The sequence below is a fragment of the Peromyscus eremicus genome, chromosome 11 (genome assembly GCF_949786415.1).
Source record: "Peromyscus eremicus chromosome 11, PerEre_H2_v1, whole genome shotgun sequence".
NCBI lineage: Eukaryota > Metazoa > Chordata > Mammalia > Rodentia > Cricetidae > Peromyscus > Peromyscus eremicus.
In genome coordinates, this window is record NC_081427.1 from 18817080 (window position 1) to 18827267 (window position 10188).

Sequence of the window (10188 nt, forward strand, 5' to 3'; positions counted from 1 at the left end):
AAAATCATCTATATGAAGAAGTGGAAAGGAACTATTCTTGATTACAGACCTCAGATAGCATAAGATATTGAATGATTCTGTTATTTATAATATTATTAGGTCATTGTCTGCTATATTTCTCCATATTCTGTGGCTCAAGTATATGGTATATTCAGAAACATTGCACTAGAATTCTCGATTTTCTTTATATACAGCAACAGTCACTCATTAAGTCTATTTGATAATAGCCACATTACTTGGGCATGGCAATATCTCATTTAATATTATAAATAGCAACTCCAAATTATTAGATGAGAATAGTTTTCATTCACCTATATGCCATTCAAATACCTTTTAACCATGTGTGCACAACAAAGAATGAAAACTGTAATCAAGGAAACAGAGGCCACCAACTTGAGAATGGGGAAGCATGGGGGAAATGCAATGGGAAGTGGCTGGGAAGGCCTGGAGAAAGGAAAAGGATGAGAAAGTGATATCATTCTGTGCTGACAGAGCGAGAATCAATCTTCTCCAGGGAGTGGCTCCCTGAAAGGCTACCCATTCCAAAGGAACACTGAATGGACTTAGCATAGTATATGTACACACACACACACACACACACACACACGCACGCACGCACGCACGCACGCACGCACGCGCGCGCGCGCACACGCACACGCACACACACACACACACACACACATGAACAATTCAAAAACAGCTATGAATTTGAGAGTAAAGTGGGGGAATGTCCCTGGAGGTGTTGGAAGACAAGGAGGGAGACATTGACATGATATAAATACAGTATGAAGCCCTCAAAATAATTTTATTTTATATATATTTTAATTTTTTTTGTTTTTTTCATATTTGACTTTTTTATTCATTTTACATACCAATCACAGATTCCCCCTCATCCCTTCTCCTGCTCCCCAATCCCCACCTTTCTCACACCCAGACACACCCCTCATCTCCTCCTCCAACAGGGTAAGTTCTTCCAATGGGGGGAGGGGAGCTGTTAAGTCTGGTTAAATCTGTTGAGGCAGGACTAAACCTCTCTTCACTTCATCAGGGGTGAGCAAGGTGTCTGACAATAGGTAATGGGATCCAGAAAGCCAGCTCATGCACCAGGGATAGATCCTGATCACACTGCCAGGGGCTCCTCTAACAGATCAAGCTACATAACTGTCTCTGTAGATTTTCCCATCATGATCTTAAACCCTGCCTTGTTCACATAATCCCTTTTCCCTCTCTTCCACTGGACTCCGACTGTTCGGTCTGGTGCTTGGCTGTGGATCTCTGCATCTGCTTCCAAACAGTTACTGCTCTATGATGACAGTTAGGGTATTCACCAATCTGATTACCAGGGTAGGCCAGTGCAGACACCCTCACCACAGTTGCTAGAAGTCTAATCTGGGGTCATCCTTGTGGATTCCTAGAAATTTTCCTAGCACCAGGTTTCTTCCTTATCGCATAATGGCTCCATCTATCAAGATATCTTTTCATTGCTCTCCCACTCCATCCCTCCCCCAGGTTGATCATCCCATTCCCTCATGTTCTCATCCCCCATCTTCTACCCTCTATTGCCCCCACACATCCCAGTTTACTCATGGAGATATCATCTATTTCCTCTTTGAAGGGCAATCCATGCATCCCTCTTAGGGTCCTTCTTGTTTCCTAGCTTCTCCGGAGCTGTGGGTTGTAGTTTGATTATCCTTTGCTTTACATCTAGTATCCATTTATGAGTGAGTACATACCACGGGCTATAAATTTAAACTGAGAATTCTCAATAGAAGAATTCCAAATGGCTGAAAGACATTCAAGGAATTGCTCAATATTCTCAGTCATCAGGGAATTGCAAATCAAAATGATTCTGAGATACTATCTTACACCTGTCAGAATGGCTAAGATAAAAAGCACTGGAGACAGCTTATGTTGGAGAGAAACAAGGGGAAAACTCCACCACTGTTAGTGGGAATGCAAACTTATACAGCCACTTTGGAAATCAATATGGCAGTTTCTCAGAAAATTGGGAATCGATCTACCTCAAGACCCAATGATACCACTCTTAGGCATATACCCATGGAATGCTCAATCATACCACAAGGGCACTTGCTCACCTATGTTCACAGCAGCATTATTTGTAATAGTCAGAATCTGGAAACAACCTAGATGCCCCTCAACTGAAGAATGGATAAAGAAAATCTGGTACATATACAAAAGGATTGTTCCTTAGCTGTAAAAAAACAATGACATCATGAAACCTGCAGGCAAATGGATGGAACTAGAAAATATTATTCTGAGTGAGGTAACCCAGATTCAGAAATAATTTTAAATAACAAAGGATTGTTCATGACCAGATAGGCTACCTACAGACCTGAACTCTACTCTTAAGTTTCCCAGAACCAATCTTCAGTGACCTCCCTAGCTAGATCTGCAATAGAGCACCAGCTTCAGTTCCACCCATCCATACCTCCCATGGATTTCACAGACCATGTCTGCCTCCCCTTTCCCCAGCCTCCAAAACCAGTATGCATTCCCTGTGAACAAACTAGTTGAGAAGGATAGGTAAAAAGACAACATGTAACCAAAATTCTCTGAAAATCCAGAGAAGAAACTAAGGAACAAAACACTCACTCAGAAAAGACACACTCAAAAAGCATCAACTACACCTGCAATCGCACCAAACCCAGATTCAATTGATAATAGTGTAAGAAGACAATAGACTTCTTCAGCCAGACCCTAGGGAACGAGAGCAGGGGAGCTGACATCCCCACCTTTTATATCCCCTATAGCAATTGGGAGACAGGGCTCTTCACCTTCCCTGGGCAAAACAATATTGCTCTCCCTGGTGGTATAAATGTGTGTGAGCTGGATCTGAGGACCTGAGAGCAGAAGAGCTGTCCCTGTTCCTTGATGCAGATTGCATTGGGTGATCTAGCCTAGCCAGTGCTAGAGAACTTAGTAAGATAGTGGCCATGAGGGAAAGCTGGCAGGCTAATCATTCAAGCCACCACCCAGGCCCAGAACTAGGGCTAAGTGTTGGCACACCCCAAAACCCACATCATCTGTGAACTATTGGAACATGTGAATGGGAGGAAGCTACAGATCCAAAACTACAGGATCTCCATGACACAGGAAAACAACAGGATATCCAAGAGGAGCCACAGTGAGGGCCCATCATTGATAGTGTAGTAAAATCCAGAGTCCTCGAATCAGATCAATAAGACATAAAAATGAACACTTACAAAGATAAATGAACTAAAGGTTAAACTGACTCAATGGGCCACACCACAGCTTCAGTGATGAAAACAAACAAACACTAAACAGAGAAATATGGTAACTAACAGATGTTATCAGTGAAATATGGACCTAACAGATATACACAGAACAGTTCGCTCAAACACAAAAGAATATACATTCTTCTCAGCAACTAAAGAATTTTCTCAAAAATTCACCACATACTTGGACAGAAAGAAAATCTCAATGGAGAAAAGGAACTTGATATAATTCCCTGCATTCTTTCAGATCACCAAGGATTAAAGTTGGATTTCAACTACAAAAGGAAAAACAGAAAGCTTAGTCATGGTAACTGAACAACACTCTACTGAATAAAAATTTAGTCAAGACAGAAATGAATAAAGAACTTTAAAACTTCCTAGAATCCAAAGAAAATGAACGCACAACACACCCAAACTTAAGGGACACAGGAAAAGCTGTGATAAGAGCAAACACACACACACACACACACACACACACACACACACACACACACACACACACACGAAAAAGAAAAAAGAGATCTCATATTAGCAGCTTAATATCACATTTAAAATCAATAGAAGAAAAAGAAGTAGGCACACCCAAGGAAAGTAGACAGGAGGAACTAATCAAACTGAAGGCTGAAATCAATAAAAGAGAAACAAAGAGAACAATACAAAGAATCAAGGAAACAAATAGTTGATTCTTTGAGAAAATCAACATGATAAACAAATCCTTACCCAAACTAAATGAAAGATAGAGATAGCATATACAAATCAACAGTATCAGAAACAAAATGGGGACTAACGATGGACACCAAGGAAATCCAGAGAGAACCATAAGGATATACTTTAAAAACCTGTATTCCACCATACTGGAATAGCTAAAATAAGTGGATATTTTTTTTTTCTGGATAGGTACCATTTATCAAAGTAAAATGTAAATAAGATAAACAATAGGCCTTAAGCTCTACTGTAACAGATGCAGTCTTTAACAGTCTCTCAAAAAAAAAAATCCCAGAGACAGTTGGTTTTAGTGCAGAATTGTAATAGGTTTTTTCTTTTGGATCACCAATCAGTTCCCGAATCAAGACACGAAGGTTTAATATTAGTTATGATTGTTCTGCTTTGTCTTAGGCTTGTCACACTCGTTTTTAAAACTTAATCTGTTTCTCTTCTTGTACATTTTGCATTATTTTTTTAACCATTCCTTCATTCTGTTTGTATGACTCAGTGTCTGGCTAGATGGCAGCTGCCTGGCTGGGCCCAGGCATCTCCTTCTCCTTTCCCCTTGTTTACTCCTCTCCTCTCTTTTTCTTTCTCTCTTCTTGCCTCCTATTTATTCTCTCTTTCCACCATCACCATTCATCTATCCCTCTACTGCCTAGCTCTTGGCCATTCAGCTTTTTATTAGACCAATCAAGTGCCTTATACAGGCAAGGTAAAACAGCAACACACCTTTGCATAATTAAACAAATGCAGTATGAACAAAAGTAACACATAATTTTCTGGTTAAAATAATATTCGACAACACAGAGTGTTACCAGACTTTCAAAGAGGAGTAAACGCCAATATTTATCAAATTCTTCCATAAAATAGAAAACAGAAAATTCCTTGTCCAATGCGTTTGATGAGGCCACAGTTATTATGACATGCAAATCACATAAACACTCAGCAATGAAGGAGAGTTACAGAACAATTTCCATTATGAGCACAGAAGCAAAAATACTGAATGTAATATGTAGCTGAAATTTTCCTGGTCCTGCCTGGTTCCCGCGGCTCTGTGGTCCCACAGCCGCTCAGACCCAAATGAATACACACAGTAATATTTGCAAATCAAATCCAAGAACACATCAAAATTATCATCCACCATGATTAAGTAGGCTTCAGCCCATAAATGCATATATCGTTTAGTAATTGAAAATCAGTAAATGTAATCAAACATATAAATAAATCAAAAGATAAAAACACAGGATGATCTCATTAGATGACTGTTCAAATTCCTATATTTTCATTTCCAGAATTACCTTAGTTTGTATTATTATTATTATTATTATTATTATTATTATTATTATTATTGATTCTATTTCTATTTTCAGGTCTTGAACAGTTTTATTCATTTTATTACACTGTGTGTTTCTGTTTTCCTGGATTTGTTTATGGAATTTATTCATTTCCTCTTTAAGAACTTCTATTATCTTCATACAGGCTGTTTTAAGGTCTTTTTCTTGGGTGCCAGCTGTGTTAAACTATTCAAAGACTGCTCCAGCGGTAGAGGTGCTGTGCTCTAGTGAATGACAAGTTGTCCTGGCTGTTATTGATTGTGCGTATACACATCTAGAATTTAGATTATTACATGACTAGGTGCTAATACCTGATTTTGTCTTGGGTGAGTGGGTATTTTGTTTCTTGGTTTATATTCTTTCTCAGGATTTTAGAAAATTATTACGTGTGTGTGTGTGTGTGTGTGTGTGTGTGTGTGTAGTTTGATAGGAAACTTTCTGTGGCCCTCATTCCATGGTCCGCTCAATTGGTATGTTCCCAGGAGTGGCTGGTGGTGTTGGAGGCTGGTGCAATCCGATGAGTTGGTGTAAAGATGGTTGGAGGGGAAGATTTTTGTGATCGGTTGGAGATAGGATTCCAGGGGAAACAACTGAAGCAGATGTTCTGCTGAAGAGCTGGGGATGATGCTACAAGCATTGAATATGGAGGAACAGAAGGAGAGGTGAAGAAGCCACCTGTTTTCCTGGAAGGCGTAGGCTTTGAATTATGTAGAGGTGCCTGCTAGAATTGGGGGTGCTATGAATGGTGGTAAGGAGATTAGATGTGAAGATCTCTGGCATCTATAGTGTTAGCATTTAGACATTACATGGCCAACCCCTTGGGGACCTAGCCAGTAAACAGGCAGTAACTTTACCCTCTCAGTGTCCTGACATCATCCTATATAGCCCATTTGTGTAGCCGCATTTTGCCTGCACTAAGCCTGCTTTAGGCAGAGCCCACCTCTCTCTCTGTCTCTGTCTCTCTGTCTCTGTCTCTCTGTCTTTGTCTGTCTCTTCCTCCCTCCCTCCCTCTCTCTCTCTTCCCACGAGTCTGCATCTACACCTCCTCTTCCCTCTTTCCTGTCTCTTCCTCTCTTCTCGTCTTCTTCCTCTTCTCTCCTCAGCTCCCCCTCCCTCCCTTCCCCCCTAATACAATTCTCCACTTGAGTGATGTCTGCATGGCCTGTCTCTCTCTCTTTCACTCTCCATGGAGCACCTTGGCTCCAACTCACCTAGGTCTTTCTCCAGCAGGTTTACAAAATGCAGGAGATGGGGTCCTTAGGGAGCAGGAAAAGCTCCAGCAGTTTTTCTGTTGCAGATACAGGGATGAGACTGGGGGATTCCATGTGGGAGAATAGAGAGAGAGGTGAAAAGCTGCAATCAACACAGCATGACAGGAGGGACTGGTGGGTTAGCAGGGGTTGCCTGTTGGAGTTGGGCTTGGATAAAGCAACAAGTGGAGGGAGAGAGCTCATGAGGGGCAGATCTGGGGAATGGTGGGGGAGGAGGCTGCCACAAGTGTTCTGTGGGTGGGAATGCGAGATTGGGAGAAAAGAGAGAAAGGAAAAGATCTGTGAGCCCAATGGGTTCCATGGCAGGAGTCTGCAGCACAGATTTTTCTTTCTTTATTTGTTAATTTTTAGCCCTTTTATGGTTTTCAGCCACCATCACATGTCATGAAAGTATCAATTAAAAGAAAGTATAAATTCCATCTTAAAAATAAGCTTTCCAATTTCCCCCCTGCACTTCTCAAGTTCATTACTATTCCATGCTGTGTGCATTGCCTATCTCAACACTCTTTACTCTAGTTCTCTAATGAATAGTTCAGTTTCACTATCATTGGTGACATTAGTTTGTCAAATAGAGACGGTAATTCCTAGTTTTTCTCATCTCAAATTCAAACATAGCATTGATCATAGAAAAAAGTGTCTCAATTAAAAACAAATCTTTCTTACTGTTATAATCTCTTATACTAGCATTTAGCCTTTATTGTATGCCTCACTATTGCTTCTTTTCCTTATTCCTTTTCAAAGGCTTCCTCTTTTATATCTGTTATCATTTCAGGTTCTAATAGTTGTCCTTCTATACTCATTGTAGGTAACCTTATCAGTGTTAGGAACTTCATAGACTTTTCCATGCAATGTCTATTTTCAGGCTCTTATCCATCTCTGGCCTTCAAAAAATATTTCCAATTAATTACTTGGATTTATCACTTTTCTTTCACAGAAAGTAAAATTTTAGTATGTAAACAAAATACAATTCACAGAAACAATGTATCCAAAAAAATTGTCAATCTCTAGCTTCATCTATAATTGAATTTTTCCTGTAAAGTTCTTTGCATTAATACATTATCCTTTTAGTCATTCAGGAGATGTGGAAACATGTCTTATCATCATCCAGTAGTCATAAGCTCTAATCCATCAGTAAGGCTTATATGTCTAACTTGTATGTATATTTCAAAACTGTCTCTTCCTTTGCAGGTCTGTGGCTACCTCATGGGTCTCATCCAACATCAGTCAAGTGGAATAATTCAGGAGTTTTCAAATAGCTGTTACCACTCCAGTTTACTCTGAGATAAATGCCCCTTTTCCAAAGGAGCAGCCAGAATATTTAAAAATAAAACAGCTCTGCCTCCCAAGTGCTGGGATTAAAAACGTGCGCCACCACTGCCCGGCATGAAATTATTTCTTAATAATTACATATTGTGGTGTATAATTCTATACCTTGCTTAGATGACAGAATCATTTTTCTTGGGGACATAAGATTTAAATGTTACACTTCTTTAAATCATGGGCTCACATGTTTGAATACTTAGTCCCATGTTGGTGGCACTGTTTTTGGAGATCAGCGAGGTAAAGAATTTCATAAGAAAAGCATGACCCAGTAGCAGTCTTTGGGTATTTACACTATCTCCCATGGCCAGTTTGTATTATCTTCCTTATGCTTGTGTTTGAAGATGTGAGCTCTCTGCCTCATTTTCCTGCTGCTAAGCATGCCAATTGCTGTCATGTTTTTTAGCCTTGGTGAATTTCTATCCCTCTGAAACAATAAGCCCAGATAAATTCTTCCTTCTATAATGTGACTTTGTCTTGGCATTTTATTATAGCAACAGAAATGCAAATAATACATATGTTGGAACCAGAGAATGAGCTGTTTCTCTGAAAATCTTGACCACTTGTTGGGAGGATAAAAAGATGACTCAAGAACTTTGACTTGGAAAAGTGGTTGAATGAGCCAAGCAGAATTTAAATGGCTGTTCTGGGAGGAGCCTGGATGTCAATGCTGAGAGCAATGCCATTTGTGGAGTCCAGATTCAAAGGAGATAGAGTAGAACAATTGGGCTACTATGATATTTTGGCAAAGAGCCTGGCTCCTTCTGCCCTATCCCAAGAATTTGCCTATAGCTAAGTTAAAGGAAGAGACATGGCAAGAGGATGAATATGATGAAAATATAGTGCATATGAAAAAAAACAAACAAACAAATAAATAAATAGAAGTGGCCTAATTTTCTTGTCAGAGATAAGTTCAAGCCACCATAATATTAAATCTGTGACATGGCAATTATCAATAGCTCTTACGCAGGTTATAAATATAAGCTATACACTGAGAAAGAGCAAATGAGAAGGAAGAAATTAAAAAAAAATGTGCATTGAGGAGAAAAAGAGAGTACCAGAAGAAAACTTAATGTTGCAGCTAATGCTGATGCTGAAAGAGATGAGGAGATTAATCTCTCTAAGGAGAGGACTCATGGTTTGCACTGGAATAAAGGGAAGTTGTCCTCTGAGCAATACCTCATCCAGCCTAGCTTCCAAATTGTGCAAGAGAACATAAGGCATATTCTACTCCTAGAAAGTAACTGTAAAAAAACCTCTGCTTGTAATGTGCATCACAGGGCCAGAGAGCATCCCCAAGCTGGGCCAAAACTGGCAGGTTCATTCATATTGTATTTTTGTTAGAGATATGAAGGATGCAAGAGTACAGGGGGCATAGACTCTTCCATCATGGATTCAGAGAGCCATTGGAAAGCCATTGAGACCAGACATTATGAGGTAGGGAAGCCCCTGAATGAAGTTTCAGAAAAGGACCTGAAAAACTGTTGCATGGAGGTATGAAAGGGAAGCCTCAGTTGCTTGGAGACTATATTATGTTGGAGATGCCAGAGGCATGAGTCATTTGCAAGTGGTGCTGAAAATAGGAAGAAAAAAAAAAACCAACAAGATAAAGGTGTATGATGAAGGCAGCTAAGCTGGATAAGTGAGACCACCTAAGGCCTTTGACATTTTACACTGAGCAAGAGTATTTGGTACAGTCTTATTACGATCCTTTATGTATTTACTCTTACACTTTTAGAATGATAATATATTCTAAGCGTTTATTTGTTGAGAGTATATAGTTTGTTTTTTTTTATTATAAAGGAGCTTACTATTAATAGGTTGTTTTGAATTTCATAAAAAGGCTTGGAATCTGCCCTTTGAAGCAGGGTTGGGGCTGTGAAGCATTCTGGCTGCTTTTGAATTTGGACTAAAAGCGTTTTGTATTGTAATACAGCCATGAGCTGCATACAGTCCAGGGACTATAATAGAACAGTATCAGTTAGAATGTCCTCCATAGACTCTGAAATTTCAACTCTTGGTCCCCAGTTGTTGACACTGTTTGTGGAGGTTCATGAGGTTTGACCTTGCTGGAGGAAGTATACTATAGGGTCACTCTATGCGTATTTAGAGTCTCTCTCCATTTCTAGTTAGTTCTCTCTCTCTCTCTCTCTCTCTCTCTCTCTCTCTCTCTCTCTCTCTCTCTCTCTCTCTCTCTCTCTTTCCATTCTTGTTTTGAAAGCTATGTGCTCTCAGATTCCTGTTCCTTCTGTCAAGGCTACTCATTGATGTTATGTATCCCAGTCATGGTGGATTCTT